The 26,439-nt window shown below is 38.1% G+C and overlaps 1 protein-coding gene across 1 annotated transcript in view; it reads right to left on the reverse strand.

The window, feature by feature from the left end:
* Nucleotides 1-26,439, reverse strand: part of DNAJB4 (DnaJ heat shock protein family (Hsp40) member B4) — a 45,611-nt gene that overhangs the window by 18,573 nt on the left and 599 nt on the right. The window lies entirely within an intron of this gene.

Consider the following 26,439-nt stretch of genomic DNA (forward strand, 5'->3'; position numbering starts at 1 on the left):
ATGAATCACTAAATTCTACTCCTGAAACCAATACTGCCATATATGTTAACCAACCTGAATTTAAGTAAAATCTTGGGAGAGAAAAAAAAAAAAAAAGACATATCTGATAAAGGACTATGACCCAAAATATATAAAGAACCTTGTTTACCTTGTGACAAAATGGGAAGATATTTGCAAGATATTTGCAAATGTCTTATCAGATAAAAGGCTAGTATCCAAAATCTATAAAGAACTTATCAAACTCAACACCTAAAGGACATATAATCCAATCAAGAAATGGGCAGAAGACATGAGCAGATATTTCTCCAAAAAAGACATACAAATGGCCAACAGACACATGAAAAATGCTCAAGAAAATATAAATCAAAATATAAATCAAAAATATAAATCCTTGGCATCAAGGAAATATAAATCAAAACCACAATGAGATACCACCTTACACCAATCAGAATGGCTAAAATTAACAAGTCAGGAAATGACAGATGTTGGCGAGGATGCAGAAAAAGGGGAACTCTCCTACACTGTTGGTGGGAATGCAAGCTGGTGCAGCCACTCTGGAAAACAGTATGGAGGTTCCTCAAAAAGCTGAAAATAGAGCTACCCTATGACCCAACAATTGCACTACTGGGTATTTACCCCAAAGATACCAATGTGGTGATCCAAAGGGGCACGTGCACCTCCAATGTTTATAGCAGCAACGTCTGCAATAGCCAAACTATGGAAAGACCCTAGATGTCCAACGACAGATGAATGAATAAAGAAGATGTGGTGTGTACACACACACACACACACACACACACACACACACACACACAGAGGAATATTATGCAGCCATCAAAAAACGAAATCTTGCCATTTGCAATGACATGGATAGAACTAGGAGGGTATTATGCTAAGCAAAATAAATCAGAGAAAGACAATTACCATATGATCTCATCGATATGAGAAATTTGAGAAACAAGACAGAGGACCACAGGAGAAGAGAGGGAAAAATGAAACAAGATGAAATCAGAGGGGGAGACAAACCATAAGAGACTCTTAATCATAGGAAACAAACTAAGGGTTGCAGGAGGAGAGAGGGGTAGGGGGATGGAGTAATTAGGTGAGGGACATTAAGGATGGCATGTGATGTAATGAGCACTGGGTATTATACAGATGAATCATAGGCCTGTACCTCTGAAACTAATAATACATTATATGTTAACTAATTGAACTTAAATTTTAAAAATTGAAAAATAAAACAAAACAAAATATATAAAGAACTCTTAAAACTCAACAAGAAAACAAACAACCCAATTAAAAAATGGGCCAGGGACCTAACAGAAACCTCACCAAAGAAGATACACAGATGGCAAATAAGCATATGAAAAGATGTTCCATATCAAATGTCATCAGTGAAATCCAAATAAAAACAAAGATACCACGACACAGCTATTAGAACGGAGAAAATCCAGAACACTGGCAACACCACTTGCTTGCAAAGATGTAGAGCCATAGGAATGTAGAGCAACCATTCATCGTTGGTGGGTGTGCAAAATGGTATACTTTGGAAGATAATTTGGTGGTGTCTTAGAAAAGTAAACATACACTTATCATACGATCCCACAGTCATGTTTCTTGGTATTTACTCAAAGGTACTGAAAATGTAGGTCTACACAAAACCCTGCACATGGATGTGTACAGCAGCCTCATTCATAATTGCCCAAACCTGGAAGCTTGGAAGCAACCAAGATGTCCTCTATAGGTGAATGTGATAAACTACAGTCATTCAGACAATGGAATATTATTCAGTACTAAAAAAATTTAGCTAGCAAGCCATGGAAAGACATTGGAGGAACCCTGAATGTATATTACTAAGTGAAAGAAACCAGTCTGAAAAGGTTATATACCATATGACATTCTGGAAAAGGTAAGACTACCCATTTAAAAAAAAAAAAAAACTTTGTGACAGTAAAAAAAAACATCAGTGGTTGTCAGGGTTTAGTGGGAAGGGAAGGATAAATAGAGTATGGAGGAATTTTTTTTTTTTTTTTTTTTAGGGCAGTGAAACTACTCTTTATGATACTGAAATGTGGGCACATGTCCAAACTCATAGAATATACAACACCGGAAGTGAACCCTAATGTAAATTATAGACTCTGGGTGATAAGGATGTATCAATACAAGTTCATTAGTTGTACATAAATGTTCCATTTAGTGAGAGACATTGATAATGAGGTGGGGTGGATTGTGCATGTGTGGAGGTTTATGGGAAACCTCTGTATCTTCCACTAAATTTTGCTGTGAACCTAAAACTGCTCTAAAAGAATAAAGTCCACTTAAAATTTTAAAAATACATGGAAAAAAGGTACAATGTTTGTATTTTTATTTTTTTTAAAGATTTTATTTATTTGACAGACAGGGATCACAAGTAGGCAGAGAGGCAGGCAGAGAGAGAGAGGGAAGCAGGCTCCCCACTGAGCAGAGAGCCCGATTCGGGGCTCGATCCCAGGACCCTGGGATCATGACCCGAGCTGAAGGCAGAGGCTTTAACCCACTGAGCCACCTAGGCGCCCCCAATGTTTGTATTTTTAAAATATGGTTATTGGGTTTTTTTTTAAATTTATTTATTTGTTTGACAGACAGATTACAAGTAGGCAGAGAGGCAGACAGAGAGAGAGAGGAGGAGGCAGGCTCCCCACTGAGCAGGAGCCTGATGCGGGGCTCGATCCCAGGACCCTGGGACCATGACCTGAGCCGAAGGCAGAGGCTTTAATCCACTGAGCCACCCAGGTGCCCCTGTTTTGTTTTTTAAGTAATCACTACACTCAATGAGGAGTTTGAACTCACAACCTGGAGATCGAGTCACATACTCTACTGACTGAGCCTGAGAGATGCCCCTTAAAATAGGTATCTTTGATTTTAGAGTCAGATCTTTCTAGCCTTAGTTCCTGTTGCTGCAGTTTCCATTGTAAGTTTGGAACTCAGATGCTAAATTTTCATTCTTTTTTTTTAAGAATTTTTATTTATTTATTTGACAGAGAGAGAGAGAGCACAAGCAGGGGGAGTGGCAAACAGAGGGAGAAGAAGCAGGCTCCCAACCAAACAGGGAGCCCAATGTGGGGCTTGAACCCAGGATCCTGGGATCATGACCTGAGCTGAAGGCAGACATTTAACCAATCGAGCCACCCAGGTGCCCCTAAATTTTCATTCTTGTAGAAAGACCTTAGACTTTGACCATAAGTAACAATATGTCAAAATTTTGTCATCATTTCAAATGCAAATTTATCTTTAGGAGGAAAAAAAAATGAAAAATATTAGAGATTTATTTCTTACTCCATCTGGGTTTTAAGACAGAATAAGTAAACTTAAGGCAAGTCTTTAAGACATTAACCCTATTTAAATGTTCTAAAACTCCCATTTTTTTCTTAACTATAAAATGTCCTTCTTTGGGCAATTACAGTAATTTGGACTCGTGTTCGGAATTTGTACAGTCAATAACATTTGAGTACATATTGTATAGAATTTGATGAGTACTATAAAACTTGTTTTAAAAGTGGATATTATCATAGTGAACATTTTCCATGAATAAAGTGTCTCATTCAGCAAATATTTACTGAGTGCTTACTATGTACTATAAACGAGATACACGACATCCTTCCTTTCATTCAACTCACATTCTAGTGGGAGAAGACAACCAAGAAACGAGTTAATAAAGAAATGATAGAATTTTAGTAGTTTGAATTTTAGTAGTTTGAAGAAAACTTTTAAACATTTCTAAGGCACAGATTGATAGACAGGGGCCACTTTATCCAGGATAGTCAGGGAAGACCTCACTATTTAGCTCTGCTTTAAGAATTATACTAAAAATTTCACACTCAGGTAGGTAGAGGAAAAGGAGCAAGGCTAGGTATCACAGTTTTTAAAAAGTATAATGCTTTCAGAAAAGCAAGCAGACTGGTAAAGAGCTCTTAATGACCTCTTTGATTCTATTATCAAGAAACATATTCAGCTCTCTTCACCTTTTCCATTTGTTCCCCCTCCCCATGGACAGTCTGTATATATTCCTTCAAGCCTATAGCTAACAATCAAGTTAAACAGTTTGGTACAAATAGAGTAAACAATTAATAGCTTTAAATAAGTGTGTTATGTAACTGTTACAGGATTTAAGGGACTATATTAAGCTACAGAGAAAAGATCAGGAAACTTGGAATGAGAGGAATTGGTTCTAATATTCTCAGCTTCACTATTTAGTATCTATATGAAGTTCTGGAAAAATGGAAAAATGACTATTTCTCTGAGACTCAGTTCCTTTATTCTATGAAATAAATAACACCTATCTCATTTACTGACATAAAAAATAAGAAAATATGTGAAAGGGTTTCACAGAAATAAAATATATACAAATGTTAATTATATGCTCATCTTGGGCTAGTATGGGGAAGTTTTATAAAAGAAAAATATAAGCAGGGTCTTGAAAGATTGATAGGATTTAGTAAGAAAGAGAAGCACGGGGAGGGTTTTCAGTTTGGACCCAGAACACAAAGCTCAATGAAAAAGAGCATAAAATGTATGTGATACTGCAAAAAGACTGGTCAGATTACAGGATAGGATTTAGGAAGGCTCACATTGGGAAACTCACAAAAAAAGTTATGGTCAGATTTTTGGGAGTTTTGAATATCACTGTTTTAACAATGACTGCTCCTTCATGTTCTTCAAAAAGGGCTAATTCACTAGGTCTTTGAGAAAACTTCATTTATTTTTTTAAGTAAACTCTATGCCCAACGTGGGGCTCGAACTCACAACCCCAAGATCAAGAGTGGCATGCTCTACTGAGTAAGCCAGCCAGGCGCCCCAAAAACAAACTTCCTTTTTCAAGGTATTTGCCTGCCCTCCCTCCCTCCCTCACACCATTGCTCCCTCCCTTCCTTCCTTCTAGATTTTATTTATTTGTCAGAGAGAGAGAGAACACAAGCAGGGAGAGCGGCAGGCAGAGGAAGAAGCAGACTCCCCACTGAGCAGGGAGCCCAATGCAGAACTCGATCCCAGGACCCTGAGATCATGACCTGAGCTGAATGCAGACACTTAACCGAATGAGCCACCCAGATGTCCCAGGTATTTGACAAGACTTTTTATTAGTCATAATTCTCCGTGGGCTATTGTCTGTACCATTGGAATTTCCCAGCACTTTATTACTATAGTTATATTGGTAACTCCCAAAATTTTCAAGTTTTAATACTGTGTCATTGCTTGATTTTGTAACACTTTTCCTGCAGAAAGCATTATAATAAAAGATACACATTTAATTTTATTGATTTAATGGCCTTTACAAAAGAAAAATTTACAACAAAGTTTAAAAGTACAGGGGCACCTGGCTGGCTCAGTTGTGGACCATGCAACTCTTGATGTTGAGGTTTTGAGTTTGAGCCCCACGTTTGGTATAGAGATTACTTAAAAATAAACTTTTAAAATAAACAAACGGGGCATCTGGGTGGCTCACTCTTGACTTGGGCTCAGGTCATGATCTCAAGATCATGAGATCGAGCCCCACATTGGGCTCCCCACTGGGTGTGGAGCCTGCTTAAAATTCCATCTCTCCCTCTACCCCTCCCCTCTCCTCGCTCCAAAAATAAACAAACAAACAAACAAACAAATAAATATTAAAATAAATAAAATGTAAAAGTACTTGTCTTCAAAAAAAATAAGATAACATGAAATTGCTTTAAGAAGTTTATAAAAACTGGGGTGCCTGGGTGGCTCAGTGGGTTAAAGTGGGTTAAAGACCATGGCTCACGTCATGGTCTCAGGGTCCTGGGATCAAGCCCTGAGTCAGGCTCTCTGCTTGGCAGGGATCCTGCTTCCCCCTCTGTCTCTGCCTGCCTCTCCGCCTACTTGTGATCTCTCTCTCTGTGTCACATAAATAAATAAATAAAATCATTTTTTAAAAAGTTTGTAAAAATTACTAGACTTATCTGAAGACACCAAGAATCAGAAATATTTTGTTTTTTAAAAAATAATTTCTGGGGGCGCCTGGGTGGCTCAGTGGGTTAAAGCCTCTGCCTTCGGCTCAGGTCATGATCTCAGGGTCCTGGGATCGAGCCCCACATTGGGCTCTCTGCTCAGCAGGGAGCCTGCTTCCCCCTCTCTCTCTGCCTGCCTCTCTGCCTACTTGTGATCTACTTGTGATCTCTGTCTGTCAAATAAATAAATAAATAAATAAATAAATAAATCTTTAAAAAAAAAAATAATAATAATTTCTGGAGCACCTGAGTGGCTCAGTCAATTAAACATCCAACTCTTGAAATCAGCTCAGGTCTTGATCTCAGTCAGGGTCAGGAGTTCAAGCCCTGAATTGGGCTCTACCCTGGGAATGGAGCCTACTAAGCAAACAAACAAACAAACAAACAAATAAATAAAATTCCCTGGGGCACCTGGCTGGCTCAGCTGGAAGAGCGTGTGACTCTTGATTGCAGGGTCATTGAGTTCAATCCTCACGTTGGGTATAGAGATGACTTAATAAGCAAAAATCTAAAAAATAAATTCCTTTTTTAAGAGTGTAGAACTGAGGGGCGCCTGGGTGGCTCAGTGGGTTAAGCCTCTGCCTTAGGCTCAGGTCATGATCCCAGGGTCCTGGGATCGACTCCCACATTGGGCTCTCTGCTCAGCAGGGAGCCTGCTTCCTCCTCTCTCTGCCTGCCTCTTTGCGTACTTGTGATCTCTGTCAAATAAATAAATAAAAATCTTTAAAAAAAAAAAAAGAGTGTAGAACTGATTCTATTCTGTGATGATATTAAAATGTATCCTGGGGCACCTGGTTGACTAAGACAGTACAGCATGCAACTCTTGATTTCAGGGTCATGAGTTCAAGTCCCATGTTGTGTGTGGGGCCTACTCAAAAAAAAAAAAAAAAGATTTCCTTCCCACAAGGCATTCCTTGTTAAAAAAAAAAAGTATCCTAATAAAATAGCCCAGTAACAACTTGCCTTTCTTTGTACGCTTTTTAACAAGAAGTTGTTGAAAAACTTACTAGAAGACTAGTGAATATACAGTGAGCTAATCTCATACTTTCCTAGCATTTTGGAATTAGTTAAAATAAAGTGTTCTCTACATTACTTTTTAATACTGAATCAGAGGCCAAAAAAACTATAGAATTCTAGGTTATTTTAAACGGGTCTTGTAAATTGACATTTGATTATAACACTTTGACTATGTTGAAAGATCATATAACCTAGAGCAATGCTGTCCAACAGAAATATAAAGTGAACCACATACATCATATAAACATTTCTAGAATACACATTTTAGTAAAAATAAAAAGAAAATTAAAATTAATCTTAATAATGTATTTTATTTAACCCAATAAACCCAAAATATTACCATCACAACATGTAACCATTACAAAGATAATGTTATTAAGTTAAAACTTAAAAACAAAAATAACATTCAAAACCCTCAACAATCTGACCATAACTTCTTTTGTGAGTTTCCTAATGTGTGCCTTCCTAAATCCAATGCTATAATCTGACCAGTCTTTTTGCTGTATCATATACATTTTATGCTCTTTTCCATTGGGCTTTGCGTTCTCCGTCCAAACTGAAAACCCTCTCCGTGACCCTCTTTCTAAATCCTATCAATAATAATAATCTTCTACCTCTCCATGCCCCTCTTTCTAAATCCTATCAATAATAATAATAATCTTCTACACTCTTTTTTTGGCGCTAGGTCTTCAGAATCCAGTATGAATTTTACACTTATACAACATCTCAATTCAGGTAGCCACATTTCAGGTCCTTAGCTTTCATGTGGCTTGTGGTCACTGTATTACACAGTGTAGATATAAAGGTTTCTACAAATCACCAGCCCTATGATCCAATTTTTCAGAACTTAAGTATCACACACACACATCTCTCACATGTACATTTACGGGAAATAAAATCTTAACAGATGCACTCTAGAGAAAACTCCATTTTTACTTATAAAATAGTATCCCAGTGCTCATTTCAGCAACACATACACTATAATTGGAATAACACTGAAAGACTAGCAAGGCCCCTGTGCAAGGATGACACACAAATTTGTGAAGCATTTACTGTCTTAACAAAGGTAAATATGTGAGGTGATGGATGTGAATTAACTAGAGGGGAGGAATCCTTTCACAATGCATACATATATCAAATTATCACAGGGTGCACTTAAATATCTTATAATTTTGTCAATTTTACCTCAGTAACATTGAAAAATAGTATTCTATTTTTTATCTTTAAGGAAAAAACCTTTGTGGGGCGCCTAGGTGGCTCAGTCGTTTAAGGTCATGATCTCAGGGTCCTGGGATCGAGCCCTGTGTGGGGCTCCCTGCTCAGCGGGGAACCTGCTTCTCCTTCTGCCCCTCCCCCTGCTCCTGTTCTCCCTCTCCCTCTCACATGCTTTCTCTCTCTCTCTCTCTCTCTCTCTCAGTAAAAAAAAAGATACTGTATCATTTTGAAATGATACTTTACATTTAAAGCAGTGGGAATGGCTCCATGTATACACGTTCACTTAGTATACAAAGTTTCACAATGTTGTAAGTAGAAGCCACAGTAGGAAATGAGGAACCTATGTGACTTTCACTTTATTCTTTTCTAAAGTTTCTCCTCTCACAAGTAGTCAGAGAAGGCATCAGAATCTGCTGGAAAACTTACTTGGGTGGCTAGAGAAAGGGGAGTAGTCTGTAGCCACAGTGAAGCCAACAGCTCTTCAGAATAAGACAAGCGATACAAGGGGAAAAAACGTCTAGCACAGAGGAGAGGCAGGAAAGCAGAACAGAGGCTGCTATTTCACTGAACTATTAGAATCTTAGTCAAAACTGCAATAAACTGATTATCTAGCAAGTTTGTTTAGCTCTCCAAATGTTTATAACTCTAAATTGATTTCTTTTCATTTAAATCAGGACCTAACCCAAGCTATCAATTATCTTTATAAAACACTGCATTAATAAAGTCATAATAATTAAACCACTGCTACTGTGATTTAACTATGATTCAAAGACTTTATTACAACCTACCAAACATTAAGTATGAGGAAATGTATTAAATAAGCCAACATGTTCTATAGTATTCACCAACTACTATAAATTTAGGCAGTTGACTGCCTGATCCCAAATACAACACGCCCAAACTACTGTAATTGCTTTAAGAAGGTCATTTAAAGATAAGAGAAAAAATGGAGGGGCGCCTGGGTGGCTCAGTGGGTTAAAGCCGCTGCCTTCGGCTCAGGTCATGATCCCGGCGTCCTGGGATCGAGCCCCGCATCGGGCTCTCTGCTCAGCAGGGAGTCTGCTTCCTCCCTTCTCTCTCTGCCTGCCTCTCTGCCTACTTGTGATCTGTCTGTCAAATAAATAAATAAAATCTTTAAAAAAAAAAAAAAAAAAAAAAAGAGAAAAAATGGGATTCAAGAATAATTTAATGTGGGCGCCTGGATGGCTCAGTTGGTTAAGAGTCTGCCTTCGGTTCAGCTCATGATCCTGGGGTCCTGGGATCAAGTCCCGCTTCAGGCTCCCTGCTCTGTGGGGAGCCTGCTTCTTCCTCTCCCTCTGCCATTCCCTCTGCTTGTGCTCTGACTCTATCTCTCTGTCAAATAAATAAATAAAATCTTTAAAAAGAGAGAATAATTTAATGTTATTATTTTGTTAAAGATTTATTTATTTGCGAGAGAGAGAGGGAGTGGGAAGAAGGGTAGAGGGAGAGAAAACCAAGCAGACTCACTTCTGATGGGAGAGCCCCACACCCGGCTTGGGGCTCAATCCCAGAACCCTGAGATCATGACCTGAGCTGAAATCAAGAGCTGGTGGCTTAACTGACTGAGCTCCCCGGGTGCCCCAAGAATAATTTTAAATGGATGGTTTTTAACATTTGACTTTTAAATATTTTAAAATATAGCCTTTTGGTTATCTAAGCTAAATCAGGAAGTTTGCCTCAACAGTTATTGAGCACTATGTGTTACATGCCATGAAGGATAAAACAGTATCAGGAGTTTACAATACAAATATATACAAGAGGACCTAGTATCTGTTGCCACTTTCGCAATACAGTGGCAGAGCTGAGGGGTTGCCTCAGAGACCTTGGCCCACAGAACCTAAAAATATATTGTTTGGCCTTTGACCAAAAAATGTTTGCCAACCCTTGCTTTATACAAATTATTCTTGACTAGAGGGAGAGGGAAGTCTAAGCAGGCAACATAATAAAATTTTATTGTATCTAGTAAACTTTTTTTTTTTAGTATTTTATTTATTTATTTGACAGAGAGAGAGATCACAGGTAGGCAGAGAGGCAGGCAGAGAGAGAGGAGGAAGCAGGCTCCCCACAGAGCAGAGAGCCCGATGCGGGGCTCGATCCCAGGACCCTGAGATTATGACCTGAGCCGAAGGCAGAGGCTTTAACCCACTGAGCCACCCAGGCGCCCCTGTATCTAGTAAACTTTTAAATTAATTTTTTTTTAATTTATTCATTTGTTAGAGAGAGAGAGAGTGAGCGAGCACAGGCAGACAGAGTGGTAGGCAGAGGCAGAGGGAGAAGCAGGCTCCCCACCAAGCAAGGAGCCCGATGTGGAACTCGATCCCAGGACGCCGGGATCATGACCTGAGCCGAAGGCAGTCGCTTAACCAACTGAGCCACCCAGGCGTCCCTCTAGTAAACTTTTAAAAAACTGTAGTTTTCACTATTAAACACAGTTTTCACTATAAAACATCAGCCTGGCTGGTGGTAAGATAAAACTTGTACACTAATTCTCAACCTAGGCATGTCTGCTAAGGGGAATATATTAGAATATTTAGGGTGGTGAGTAAGCTATTTGTTTATCGTAAGGGCAGAATATGTTTTAAAAGGTTGACAAAGACTTTAGTAATCAAACCTCTATATTGTCCAGTTTAACCATCCTCATCTAACCCATCCCTCCTGGCCATAAACGACTTCTTTTGGGTTATTTCCCAAGATCAAATTTACCCACAAAATAGTCGACTCTCATTATTTGCCATAGTTATGTTCTATAAAGTTGTCATGGATGCCGAATTAGCGAATATTGAACCATTGCCCCTAAGGGAAATGGCAGGGTTAAGTCAACTCATCAATACATAACCTCGTTTTATGTGTTTCTGTTTCAAGACACCTCATTCAATTTAACATTGAACTTATGGCCAACAGCACTGTAACTCACGCCTGAGGGAAGCTTATCTAACACATGGATTCTCTCCATAAGGCACATCACAGCCTTCTTGTGCCTAGGAACACCAGACAACAATTCAGCCTGGTGTTGAAACATTTCTTTAAACAGTGAAGTCACCAATAAAATGCATACAAATGCAAAAGATACAAAAATGCACTAATAGGGACGCCTGGGTGGCTCAGTTGGTTAAGCACCTGCCTTTGGCTCAGGTCATGATCCCAGCGTCCTGGGATCGAGTCCCACATCGGGCTCCTTGCTCGGCATCCCTGCAAGATCCCTGTCTGCTTGTGCTCACTCTCGCTCCTCTCTCTCTCTATCTGACAAATAAATAAATAAATAAATATTTTTTTTAAAATGCACTAATAGATCACAAAGGCTTATTATGAGAGTTAAAATAAGAAGTCAAAGCACCACCTTGTTGGATCTCAGCTGGGAACATAGATTCATATTTTTTTGCTGCTTTGCCTCTGTATATGTCTGCAAATGACTGGGAAAGCATCCCAAATACTGATTTCAGGGAGACAAATTAATTTTAGTGAGGGCAATATGAAAGTACAGAATTGGTGAATCCCGAAGGATCAACTGTATGATATACACTACCGGTAATTCTCTAAATTAATGATGGTCAGTTAAAAAACTCTTCTTGAGCAATAGCAATATTAAGTACAGTCCCCCAAAGTAATGTCTCTGAAGTGGTATTTCTTTGGTATGTATAAAGGAAATGGTGTGGGTGTATTCCACTCTTCCCTCTCTGCCCAGAGCTTACTACCACTCTGAGACTCAGCCTCTGGCTGGGCAAATCTGAGGGCCAGCTTGGATTAGGTTCCCTTGACTTTGAGTTCCCATATCCCCCCCATATCTCTACCCCATCACTTATCACAATTACATAACCATCTCTGTGTTTGTGCCTCACCCACAGGGTTCTAACAGCCCCGAGAGTTTCAGTTTTTTCTACTTTTTTCCCCCTTGTACAAAGCCCTATAGTACATTGCTATTCAATTAACTTTTACTAAGTACATAATTCAATGAAGTGAGAAATTACAGGGACTTAAAGTATGAGTAGGATGTAAAAAGACAAATGAGTAAATTTAAGTAGTAAAAAGGTAGAATGTATACTACTTGCTAGTTGTGACAGGGCTACTAATGACTGTATAGAATATAGCATATAGGAAGAGTACATTTGAAGGGGAAAAGGAGATCCACCGGAACATGCCTACCCCCCCCCCAACTAATCACCCATTCATCTATGCTACCTACATACTTGGTAAATTTTATCGCTTGCTAAGACTGCATTCCTAATTACTATCTATGTTATAACAACTCATTTCTCTGGCTAACTCCCCAACTATAATGTTAAGATCACATAGGAAAAAGGTTTATTTGACTCTCCAAAACCTAGTAAAACAATATTTAATTGAATTGAATGTGGTTGAAGATGTCCAGCAGAGAGTTGAATATTCTGAATTGGGGCTTTGGAAAAAAGTCTTAGCTGAAATAAAGCTTTAGAAAGTATTATAACACAGGGGTGCCTGGGTGGCTCAGTCATTAAGCATCTGCCTTCGGCTCAGGTCATGATCCCAGAGTCCTGGGATCAAGCCCTGCATTGGGCTCCCTGCTTGGCAGAAAGCATGCTTCTCCCTCTCCCACTCCCCCTGCTTTTGTCCCATCTCATGCCCTGTCTCTGTCAAATAAATAAATAAAATCTTAAAAAAAAAAAGAAAATATTATAACACAGGTGGTATTTTAAAGTGGAAAAAAGGAATAACTTTTGAAAGAATCAAAGACAGAACTTTAGTTGCCCAGCATTTACGGGACATATCAATCAAGAGGAGACAATGAAAAACACTGAGAATGAACAATCAGAAACCAAGTAAGAATGGAATGGCAGACACTACTGATTATGAACCAAACAGCCATCCCTATCTTCTTTCTGGCTTAACAGATACCAAATTTCTTCCAAAATAATGAACTCAAGGAAGGTGAGAGCTTCCCCAGGCCCTTGGGAATGACTCATGGTTGGCTTAAATCAATCATAGCAATCACATTTCCTTTTGCCAGTGATTGGTGTAGGGTGGCCAAGGAGATGTGAGGGAAATGCTCTGGGGAACTTAAGGCAGACTGTCCTCCCTATAAAGGAATACCCACCCAGGAGAAACCCCACCACTGCTTTTCTACTTTTGGATAATAAAAACATAATGTCTGTTATCTTACAACAAGATAAATATCTGTGACACAGTGAGAATGGTAGAGGGTAAAGAGAGCAAGAGCCTGGGTTCTCAGTAGTGTTACTGTATCTCTGAATCAATCCTGGAACCACCCTTGGACTTACAGCTAGAGAGATTCTGTTACTTGAAGGTGAAAGCATTCTGATACCACTGGTGTCCCAAAATCAAAAGGAGGAGTATTTCATGAGGGATACAGGAAAGTCAAGAAAGGTAATAGAAGGGTACCCACAAGAATGATTTTGGTTTCGAGTTATAATCATGGTAAGCATTCAAAAAAACCATTAACCATGTGCAAGCACTACTCAACACATATAACCTCATCTAATCTCTCACAACAATACTATGAAGTAGATGTAATTATAGGCAATGAAAAGCAAAAGCCAGAATCCAGTGAATTTGACAAGAGGGATATGAAAATGGAATAGTAAATTCAAACATTTCAAGAAAGTCATCTGAAGGTAAGAAGAGAACTCTATATAAGGGAGGGAATAAAGGAGGTTTTAAGATGGTCAACAGAAGAAGAAAACAATGCAGAGGAAAATGAGATATAAAAGTACTTAAATGATTGCTAGGTAAGGTTCAGAGAAGATAGGAGGGTTTGGTACAAGAGTACAAGTAGATAAAATTTGAACAAAAGGAGAAGTGGGCTCTGAGATTAACAGAAAATAGGTAAGGATCAATTTATAAATTTGAAGGCAAGAGGATAGACTAGGAAGAAAAAGAACTTCATAGATGCTATCAGTGTTCTTTAAAAAAATTTTAAGAAAGGACATCCACTACTAAAGAGCTGAGACTTAAAGTAGGGCATTTAGTAAGAATGGTGATGGTCTCACGTAGCAGTTATGAGAAATAGAAATTGATCAGAAACAAGTAAGATTACTAAATTTGACATAGCTAAAACCAAGAAATCATGATGAATAGACATTCATTTCTTTACAAGCAATTTAATGGCCTTCCATACGCCAAGCTACCTTTCTAGGTACTGGGGATACAGTATGAACAAAAATTCCTGCCTTGTGTACTTTATGTTCTAATGAGGAAGACAGAAGATTTTTTTTTAAAGAATTTTTTGTTCCTTTTTTATTTTTTTTTTTTTTTAAGATTTTATTTGTCAGAGAGAGAGCTCACAAGCAGGGAGAACTGCAGTGACAGGCAGAGGGAGAAGCAGGTTCCCTTCTGAGCAAGGAGCCCAGTGCAGGACTCTATCCCAGGATACTGGGATCACCACCCTAGCCAAAGGCAGATGCTTAACTCTGAGCCACCCAGGCATTCCTAAAAAAATTTTTTAAAAATATCTTTTTATTTGAGAGAAAGAGAGAGAGAGAGAGAGAGAGAAAGCAAGTGCGTGCGAGCAGGGGAAGGGGCAGAAGGAGAGGGAGAGGGAAAGAATATCTAGCAGACTCTGCAGAGCATGGAGCCCCACACGGGGCTCAATCCCAGGACCCTGAGATCACGACCTGCACTGAAACCAAGAGTCAGCCACTTAACTGACTGAGCCACATAGGCATGCCTATAAAGATTAATTAAAAATATTTTTTAAAAAACTACTCTATGCAATGTTAGATGGTGGTAGGAGCTAAGGAAAAGAAAAGAATTAAAATTTTAGATGGGGTGGGCAGAAATGGCTTCAGAGAGAAAATGACATTTGTACTGTGACCTGAAAGAGGAAAGGGAGAAAGCTATGTATATATGTGTGGGTTGATACCAGGTAGAGGGAAAAATAAAGTATGAAAGTACAAAAGTCTGGAGGTGAGAGAATGCCAGGCATCTTCGAGATGCAGCTGTGTCAGAATGATGGGGTAGGGACAGTCAGAGAAATAATAAGAGGCTAGATGGTGTAGAGTCTTGTAGGCTGCTAAAGACTTTGATTTGTATCGAGGGAAGATGAGAAGCCATTGGAGAGTTTTACGAAGAATGACAGGATTGCTTTGCTTTCTATGTTAAGAAAAGAGTGGGAAGGTATGGTGGGTAATGATGGAAAACCAAATAATTCAGGTGGTTTGGACAATGATGTAGCAGTGGAGGTGTTATTTATTTTAAAGGTAGAGTCAATAGGACTTCCTGATGAATCAAATGCGGGATGTGAGGGAAATCAATAACACAAGATTTTTCAGCTTCAGCAAACGGAAAGAACAAAGTTCTTGACTATTGACTAATATAGGAAGCTACTGACTAATATAGGAAGATAGAAGAGCTGAGGGGTGGGGAATTGGGGAGTTCAATATTGGACATTTTAAGTTAAAGATGCTTATTAAACTTACGAATGGTAGTATCTAATAGGCAGTTGGATATATGAGTCTAGTATTCATAGAAGCAGTTCAGACAGAAGATAAAAAATTGGGAGTAGAGGTGATCTTAAAACCTCGACGTTAGAGGGCACCTGGGTGGCTCAGTGGGTTAAGCCTCTGCCTTTGGCTCAGGTCATGATCTCAGGGTCCTGCATTGGGCTCTCTGCTCAGCAGGGAGCCTGCTTCCCCCTCTCTCTCTGCCTGCCTCTCTGCCTACTTGTGATCTCTCTCCGTCAAATAAATAAATAATATCTTTTAAAAAACAAAAATAAAAAACCCTCGAGGTTAGAGATTATACTAGAGTGAATGCAGATGGGGAAAAGAAGTTCCAAGGATAGAGTTCAAAGATTCACAAATGCATTAGTAGTAACTATTACTAGGAAGGTGGGGTCCTCTCCCTTATCCCCAGGAAATGAAGCTTAATTACTCAAAACCAAGTATGGTACTTGCTAGAGTAAGCCTGTGAGTCAGCTTTGGTCAGCACAAGGTTAGTCCAATCGGTGTCCAGGGGAAGGAGGTAGTAGAAAGCTTTCCTTGCTTTTGAAGACAAGAAACTCTCTTCTTCCACTTTACAGTTATGACTGCATAACACTGGGAACCATGGCAACCCTTATGCAATCATCAAGCACATTATGCTGAGGATGGCAGAGGGCAAAGATGAAAAAAACATGGGTATCTCACGTATTGCTGAGCTATAACTCAACCAGCTGTAGGGTCACTCTGTGCCTGGATTTTTTGGTTATTATTTAATACGGGTTTTCATTACTTATGGGAAATAGCATCTGGTTACAATAATCTCATTTTTCATTTTCATAGCAATGCTTAGGGTATCAAAAAACAAACTGAAACTCAGGGGGTGCCTGGCTGTCTCAGTCAATAAAGCATGTGACTCTTGATCTTGGGATCATGAGTTTGAGCCCCACATTGGGCATAGAGTTTAATTTAAAAATATAAACATTTAAACACAAATGAACAAATTGAAACTCTAAATTAAAGTTTAAAGTTGGCAAGGTTAAATAACCTAGAACTTAGGTAACAATGGTGAATTGAAGCTCATCTAGCTCCAGTGTCTATTTTAAGTGATTAGGAGTTGTGGATTTAAAGAATGGACACTACTGAAAGACGTGGGGAACAGGAGTTGGGAATTCTCAAAGTGATTGGCAAACCAAGGCCTGGAAGTAACAGAGATTGAAAAGGGAAGTATCAGAATTACAGAGTATATTAGTAAACAAGATAAAGTGAAAAGAGCTCTTCTTAAGAATATTAGAATTGAAGATTTTTAGTTTTTGAGTAGTCTGAAGACTAGATGTAGCTTGTACCAATGAAAGGGAATTAATTGTATTTTGAGTACTCAGGGACTGATTGGTTAATATTTACTAACACTCACTATGTAGCTTGCTATTTTGTGTACTTGGGATTCAGTGCTAACTAAAACACACAAGGTGCTCTGTGGAGGTCACACTTTGGTGTGAAGAACAGACAAACAAGTAAACAACTAGAACTTTGGTGAATATGGAGTTTCTGGCCAGCATAGTGAAAGGCACTCAATAGTATCTGATTTGAGATGAAGTTCCCTGGTTGTGGCTTCGCTAGCAACTGGGGTCCTTACACAGGGTTGCACACAGCACACGAATGAGAATCGGGATGACAGTAACTGGCAATTATGTGAGTATTTCACATAATTTTACATATGCACACTCAGAAGTAAACATTTAATGACTGATCTGATCATTAAATTTCTTCCATTCCAACTCTTCAACACTTGCTTAATAAACTATAGGTTATTTTTTTTAAAGATTTTAAAGTAATCTCTACACCCAACATGGGGCTCAAATATTAGATATTCTTTGTTAGATTGATCCAAAGAACTATCTGAAAACAAAGATGGAGTCTTTGCAGTGATTCTTGGTTTTATTCAACATTAACTCCCTAGAATAAGCTCCATGAGGGTAAGCCTATGTGTCTATTTTGTTCGCTACTGTATCTCCAGAACTTAGAACAATGTCCAGCATTTTTACTGAACCGTATAAATAAGCACCTACTGGATGAGAGGTATTATGTTAATCACAAAGGTAAATAAAAATGGTTCCCACCCTTAAGGAGTTTACCATTTTAAAGGATCTAAGTAAGGGGCAGCTGGGTGGCTCAGTGGGTTAAAGCCTCTGCCTTCGGCTCAGGTCATGATCCCAGGGTCCTGGGATTGGGCTCTCTGCTCGATGGGGAGCCTTCTACCCCCCCCCCCCCATGCATTCCTCTCTGCCTACTTGTGATCTCTGTCAAATAAATAAATAAAATCTTTATTTTAAAAAAAAAAGGATCTAAGTAAAAATCTCTCGGTCTTCACTTATATCAAAGTACATCCTTAAAAGAGCAAGGTTGTTAAGAATCTAAAAGCATTATCTGTCCTGGACCAAAGAAATTTATTGTAGGCTTCGTATGATCTCAAATTTAAAAAATAAACTACCATTCTATCTTGAAAAATTAGTATTTGTATCACTAGGTACTACAATTAGATGACCTGTTATAAAAAATGATTATGTAAATCAAAGAAAAATAACAATTTCAGGTGCTGCTTTTAAAAATTTTTAATTACTTCTTTTCAAGTCCTTTCAAATATATTTTAACAAAAGTGAAGTGAGAATATCACTTAATATGAAGCAACATAAAAGAACAAACAGAATCAGAAGGCAAATTCCAAAGAGATCACTGCTATAAATAGAGACATGAAAATGTCAGGCCAGAGAAGCAAAGTTCCACTAAAAAACAACAACAAAACCGTATGCCAAGTGGGCTTTACATCTCATACCCACCCAACTTCAGTTAAGGATTTCTTTCACAGGCAAAGATCCTCTTTCAATAATCTATTTCAAAATATAAATGTTGTAAAGGTAGATGTCCTGATTATAAAAATCAAGATATTTTTGGTTCTGCAAAGATTCGTCTTCCCCTTGTACCTAAGAAGCAGAAAACCTCCAACTGAAATTTAACTGAATCACTGCTGCTTCAGAGTTCTTTGATGAAATAAAGAGCACTGGATTAGGAGTCTAGTGTTGACACAGCAATTAATCTTGTCACTTTGTGCATGGCTCTCAAGCAATCCAGGTCACAATTTCCTCCACCATAAAATGAGAGAAACAGATTAGATGATCTTCAAGGTCTTTCCAAGTCTGCTATCCTAAGAAGTTGAGTGAATCTTCTTTTCCATGCTAGATAGCCTCAAAAGCCCTCAATATTTATAACCACGTAATTAGCAATTTGAACTCTAGCTTTGCAGGGAAATGGTAACTATGATAACAAACAATTCAATTTGATACTAAGATTTTACCAACATAGGGGCACCTGGGTGGCTCAGTCAGTTAGGCGTCTGCCTTTGGCTCAGGTCGTGATCCTAGGGTCCTGGGATCGAACCCCATGTCAGGCTCCCTGCTCAATGGGGAACCTGCTTCTCCCTCTTCCTTTGCTCCTCCCCCTGCTTGTTCTTGCTCTCCTCCCTCTCTCTGTCAAATAAATGAGATCTTAAAAAAAAAAGAGAGAAGAAAAGACTTTACCAACATAAAAGCACCAAGCTATACTGGGCAAACCAAAGAGTAAGACCCAGTCCTCTACCAGCCCTCTTGTATAAGAGCAAAAGGGGAGAGAACAAGATCTCTGTGTTCAGAACATGTACTAGTCTAACTGGGGAAACAAAATATAATTAAGCTAAATTCTGTAATTATTAAACGTTTTGCATAAGGGGGCAGTTTTCAGACTGATAAGTGTAAGAATCAACTACGATGCCTATTTTTTTTTTAAATAAGAGATGTAAATTTCATAAAACAAGTTACATTAGGCCCAGGTGGGGCCCAAGTATCCACATTTTTAAAAAACACCCTAGATAATGCAGGGTTTTTCTCAAACATACTCTTAAGGAACACTGTCCTAGCCTAGATCAACAAAAACTTGATAGGGCTCAAAAACAGAAAATGCTTCTAGACCTTGAATTCTCTAGACTATATGTCCATAATAACTAGAGAACAAACTATAAGGCATCAAAAATTAGCAAAAGTCTAATGGAGCAATTTTATTTTAGTGGTTCTCAAGTGTGGGCTACACTTTAAGGATCAACTTAGGAAGTTGTTACACATACAGATACAGACCAATGAAATCAAGATTCTGGGAGTGGGGGCCAGGGCTCAGCTTTAACATTTTAAAAAAGCTCCCTGTAATTAATGCACTAAATTAAGTAAAAGATCAACGGAATTGGTTAGGTTAAAGTTCATGAAAAAAGATGATTTTTAATTTTGATCTTTATTTGGCTAAAATTTTAATAAGATAAATGTAACAGAAGTGAAAGGAACTGATGTATAAATATATGATTCAATTAGGGAGAGAAAAAATAAACATGTTTTGACCACAAAATAAAGGGAGAATAAGAACAGTAAATATATCAATTTATTTTAGACATTTTGGTTTTGAAGCAACACACAAAATGAGTCTTGGAAATAGCTGCAGACACAGATCTGGAAGTACATCTAAGGAATAAGTACAGGACTAATTCAAAGTAAACTAACAAAATTTACGTAACACTGTTATCTACAGTGGAATTAAAATTTTTAAATACTTTCACATGTCAAAAAAATTATGAAACCATATATATTACATACATTCTGTAGTTTTATTATATATTATATTCTGCAGCATTATATACCAGCATCATTCTAAGTTATTTGGATATATGCTATAATTAACTAAAAGCACTCAGGAACTGGGTGGTAAAGCCAGTTTTTTGAGACAGATACTGTCAGGAGTACCAAATTTTCAACCTAGCATTATCCCTACAGTAAGGGAGCATTATGGTGTATCAGTAAGGGCAGGTAGCTCTGAATTTTCAAAAATTGATTCAATTTCCTATATATTTTATGATGCTGTGCTGTATCTCCCATGATCCTGGTCAAAGGACAGATCCTGCTTACACACAGGCTGCCAACAGATGTGTGCAACTAGCTACACACTATTTATATATTCAAAGAGGCCATGTGTACAATACAGTAAGGATGGTCCTTCTTTCATTAAATTTGAAGAACCATGTAAAGTTGGGAAGGAACCTTAGCAAGCCCCTCTTTTCCCCCATATATGCTTTCTGCCTTCACTGAAGGGCAAAGAAAATTCATCTCATTTTCAGAAAGAGCCTTTGTCTCAAGCATTAATTGTTCTAAAAAATTAAATTATACAGAATTCTACTCTTAATTTTCTGAAGAGTCTGATTTTATTTTTTTTTTAAGATTTTATTTATTTATTTGACAGACAGAGACAAAGAGAGAGAAGGAGCACAAGCAGGGGGAGTGCAAGTGGGAGAAGCAGGCTTCCCACAGAGCAGGAAACCCAATGCTGGACTTGATTCCAGATCCCTGGGATCATGACCTGAGCTGAAGGCAGATGCTTAACAACTTAGCCATCTAGGAGTCCCAAAAGTCTGATTTTAAAACTCTTGATATGCTTTTTTTTGGAGGTGGGCTATTTTGTAGAGGAATCCAATACGCAAACAGTACAAACACTATCATAGACGCTCTGTGGTAATACAGAGGAAAAATTAAAATTAAGCAATCCTATTCTTTTCTTGAAGAGGCTTACAATCTAGTTTGTGATGTGGATTACAAACACATAAACCCCCTAAACAATGTATCTGAAAAATAATATTAATCATACCATATATATATATGTATACACACACACTCTAAGCACTATATATATATATAAATTTTAGTAAAGCATATTACTGATTCCTCCAATACAATTAACACAGAAAAACAAGCCTTTATCCTTTTATATAATACATGGGTTCTTTAATTTTGTATGTAATATTTTTATTACCTTACATTAAAACCTGGTTCTCATGAAGAACTCTGGCATACATCTCAATAAAAACAAATGCATGTATTTTTAAAATCCAAGTAAGAAATACTAAGTTGTGAACCACACCATAGAAAACTACAGAGATCCATTTCATTACTTGATTTTTTATAGATTCTTCCATTCTTTCAACACAGGTTGCCTGGGTTCAGATCACTAACATTTACTAATATGTGACCTTGGGCAAGTTAGTTAACTTACCTGTACCCCAGGAAAAGAGATTTTAATAAGCACCTCATAGAGCCACTGTAAGCATAAATGAATTAAATACAGACAAAGCACTTAGAACAGTACCCAGTACATCGCACTAGCCATTATTAGCTAATGCTATGAGTGTGCTATGCAGTAAAGACACAGAAAAAGACATAACCTTTACTGTCATGGACCTTACAATCTAGTGGGAATTCCAAACAATAAGAGATACTATGCTACTATTGTCATGATGTAGTACAAAACGACAACTAAGAATCCCTGAATTTTTAGAGTTCTCGACAGGCTTTCTGTTAAAACGGAAATTACCAGGCAATAGTAAAATGGAAGAGGTGGGAAGTATATCTGACAAAAAGGGAGCTCTGCAGTTATGGGTAAGTGAGAATGACGAGGATAACAGAAGTCTAGATTTAGGGCAAATCAATGATCTTAAACAATATCCTAGTATTCTTCAGTCTACTTACAGCCCTTTAATCAGGACACACTATCAAATTTGGCACCCAAATCAGAGAAGAAATCTCTAATAACTGAGCATGAGATGACAGTATTATTAACTTCTGAAAGGGAAAACAGAAGTCACAGTGTAAAAACATAAGACCTTTTATTATCCTTTACTGTTGGCTACTTTTCAAAAACAGATTAAATTGCCCTCTCTTTTTGGTACACTGGTAAAAGGAAGAAGTTGTGTGACTTACCAAAGGGCACATGGGTCATACTTGAACACAGATCCTCTTGGACCTAGCCCGGAGTCCTTTCCACTAGCAGGCTCCCTGCTAGGCGGAGAGTCCGCGTCTCCCTCTGTCCCTCCCCCCAACTCATGTGCTCACATGCTCTCTCTTAAAATAAATAAATTTATTTTTCTCGCAAAAATAAATAAAATCTTAAAAAAAATAAAATGCTAATATATCCTGCTTCCATTCACACCTCAGTCTGAAATAGAATTCTAAAAACTCAGTCAAAAGGGATATAAAAGTCATTAAACCCAAAACCAACCTAATGATCAAACACCCTAATAACATCCTGAACTATTTACTTTAATTTGAAGTGGCCACTTCCCTCCTCACATATAACCTGAATCTGTTGTAACTATGTACTGAGGAAATACCGGCCTGCTTTAAATGACACACGGTATATAGCATGTAGTTTTCAGATCCTTCTGGCTAAGAGTTGTTAGGAGGTAGGTGATCCATAGAAAGTTGAGGCAGAAAGCCTGTACAATTCTGTCACTCTAAGATGCCTGTTAAGGGGCACGTGGATGACACAGTGAGTTATGCATCCCACTCTTGGTTTCAGCTCAGGTCATGACCTCAGGGTTGTGAGATGGGAGTCCCTTGTTAGGCTCTGTGCTCAGCAGCAAGTCTGTTGGGACTCTCTCCCTCTCCAAAATAAATAAATCTTAAAAAAAAAAAAAAAAAAAAGCCTGTTAAAAAGCCATAATGGATTGGGGGGAGGGGGCGTGGGAAGCCATAATGGACTTTTCTCCAAAAGCTAAAAATAAGAATCTGTTAATATTTCACAGATTTAACAAATCCAAAAGTGAAAACTGTGCTAAGAAAAAAATCATGTAGTCATTTGGTAACCAGTAAGTCAGAAGGTAAAATAAGAAACTTGCCAGTGCATTTAATAGCTCAACTTTTATTGCATTTGCTTATCTTCTCACTCTGTTATCTGGTATATCTAAATGCTCCCTACTGTACTTCTGGAAGTTCAAAACACCAACTTTTGCTTCATCCTAAGGATAAAATATGAAATGCCAATTTCTGTGGTAAGAGTCTGACTATAAAATATGATTCAGCCAAATATTTAGCCAATATCAAAGCATAATAAGTCAATTTTAGATTATTAGCTATGATACATCCACTTTTAAGAAATTTACATTGTAAAAGGGAACAAATTTAGTCAAGAAAAGCCTGATCTCATCAATTTTAAAAGTAACCAGAAAAGTACAAATGGCTCTGAGCTTGAGAACTCACATAGCCTAATCAAAATTCACTGGTTAGTTTTCCCACAATTCAGCTGCTTTTGCAGGTTCCTGGGTTTTACCAAAACTAAGATTTGAACATAAATGCAACCCAAAAAATGTACGCGGATTATCCTTTCTTGATTATAAAATGCCAGAAGCCAAATTACAAGTTTATTACTAGTTTCCATTTGCATAGCACTTTCTGTTTCTGAAGAACTCACAGGTATCTCAATTGAGGACAGTAAAGGAAGTTATGATCATTAATAGAAATCTGAGACATTGGGGCACCTGGGTTGCTCAGTGGGTTAAGCCTCTGCCTTCTGCTCAGGTCATGATCTCAGGGTCCTGGGATCAAGTCCCACATCGGGCTCTCTGCTCAGCGGGGAGCCTGCTTCCTTCTCTCTCTCTCTGCCTGCCTCTCTGCCTACTTGTGATCTCTCTCTGTCAAATAAATAAAAAAATCTTTAAAAAAAAAAAAAAAAGAAATCTGAGACATAGAGACTAAGTTACTTGCCCAAGGCCACACACAACTAAAATGCAGAGGCAGATTTTTTTCAGTATGCGCTTTCAACAAATGTCTAGAATGTTGACTATGCATTAGGGACTGGTCAATGGTAAACAGACAGTCCTTGTTCTCCAGTTTACATTCTAAAGGAAAAGAAACAATAAACAAGTAAACACACAGAACATAATTTCAGATAAATGCTATAAAATGGTAATGGGATAGTGATTGCAGAATGGCACAGCTAGAGGTCAGAGATGGCCTAAAGAGGTGACATATGAACTGAGCCTCAAATGATGAGGACAAACCATCCACATGAAAGTCTATAAAAGCATCCAGGCCAGGCAGAAGAAAAAGCAAACATAAAATCCCAAAGGCAGGAAGTATCTTGGACAGCAAGGTGAGTGAAGAATGAAAGTGAGGAGTGTTTAGAGACAGTGGCCTGGTCATATGGAGCCCTTACACCACTCCAGGAGATAGGATTTTAAAGTACTTGGGGCGCCTCAGTGGTTCAATCAGTTAAGTGTTCAACTTTGCTTCAGCTCAGGTCATGATCTCAGGGTTGTGAGATGGAGCCCTATCAGGCTCCCTACTCAGTGGGGAGTCTTCTCTCCTTCTCCCTCTGCCCTTATGCCCACCCACATCATACAGGCTCTCTCCGAAATAAATCTTTAAAAAAGTGTAATAGGAAGAGAAAGGTGAGATGATCTGAAAGATGATCGGGTAGAGGCTTGAACTTCAAAAGTACTGGTAATGGATCCTTGTTACTTTTGAGAACTTACACGTATATTATATATTTTTATAATTTCACAATTTAAAAAAGCAAATTATAGACATTTAAGGGTGGAAGCAGAAAAACCAAGTAGAATACTATTACAGTCCAGGACTAAGTGATGGTAACTTGGGAGTAGTGGAAATGGAAATTAATAGAATTTGGAATGTACCACAGAAGTACGGTAAATAGGTTTTCCCAATGGAGAGGCAGGGGCAGGAATTAAGGCTGACCAGTGGTTCTCAATGTAGGATGATTTTGCCTACCAGGGGACATCAGCAATGTCTGGAGATGTTTTTGACTGCCACAACTGAGTGTGTGTGGTGGTGTGTGTGTGTGGTGGGGGGTGTTATGTTACTAGCATCCATGGGTAGAGGCTAAGAATGGTGCTAAACATATTACAGTACACGGTGGTATTTCCAAACATAATTATCTGGTTAAACACTGTCAACAGTGTTGAAGTTAAGAAATCCTGATCTAAACTGATTCCAACTCCCCACCCTGGTTCCAGGAAAGTCTACAAATAAAATACAGATGAAAGGCTTTACTTTGCACATTTAGAGACAACTAAAATTGTCTGAAATAAAGTTTGTTTCCAAGTGAATCATATCACTCTATGGTTAACATTATGTTGATCAGAAGGACTGACTGGTATACGTCTAATAAATAAAATATGAAAAAAAATCAGTTGATTAATGTCACTTGTTAGACACACTTTCTCAAAACATAACTGAAAAAATTGTTTAGTAACACCACCCAAAATGCTTTTAGTCTTGTTTTCCCCCAGTTATACTTAAATCTGTAGTCCAATACATTTGCTGCTTTTCCAAATACAAATCCTCACTCCTCCAAACCTAAAGAGGTAGGTACGAACACTGAAGAAGATAATCAGAGCTATAAATGGTTAAGACAGTAGGAAAAGCTTCATTGGAGGAAAATGTCCGCCCACTTGCAGCTACATGCATGTATGTCTAGTTATCTTACTTGGGCCCTTGAACAAGTGGACACATTAACTGTAATTATCAGGAAGACCACAACACACATTTCTTCCAATTACTCTTATGACTAGCAATGGGAAAAGTACTTTTTTAGACCTAACTCACAAAACATAAAATGCCAAAATTGGTAAAGTTCATTTTACCTCTTTGTTATCTAAAGACAAGGGAATTTTGGAGAAAAAAAATTATCACTTTGATCGACTCCTAAATAAGATTCGTAAAACATCCAAATGAGTCTGAAGCCACTACTAGTATTGGAGTAAATTATGTGCCACCAAATTCTTGGGAAGGTCTGAAATTACTTGATAACTTAAGTAGATGACATAAAATACACACAGTTAAGTTATCCAGCCCTGGGATGACAATTCAGAACATCACGTTACATTTGGGTTCTTAAAGAAACTACAGGAACTTCCG

This window comes from Martes martes, assembly GCF_963455335.1.
Source record: "Martes martes genome assembly, chromosome: 4".
Taxonomy (NCBI): domain Eukaryota; kingdom Metazoa; phylum Chordata; class Mammalia; order Carnivora; family Mustelidae; genus Martes; species Martes martes.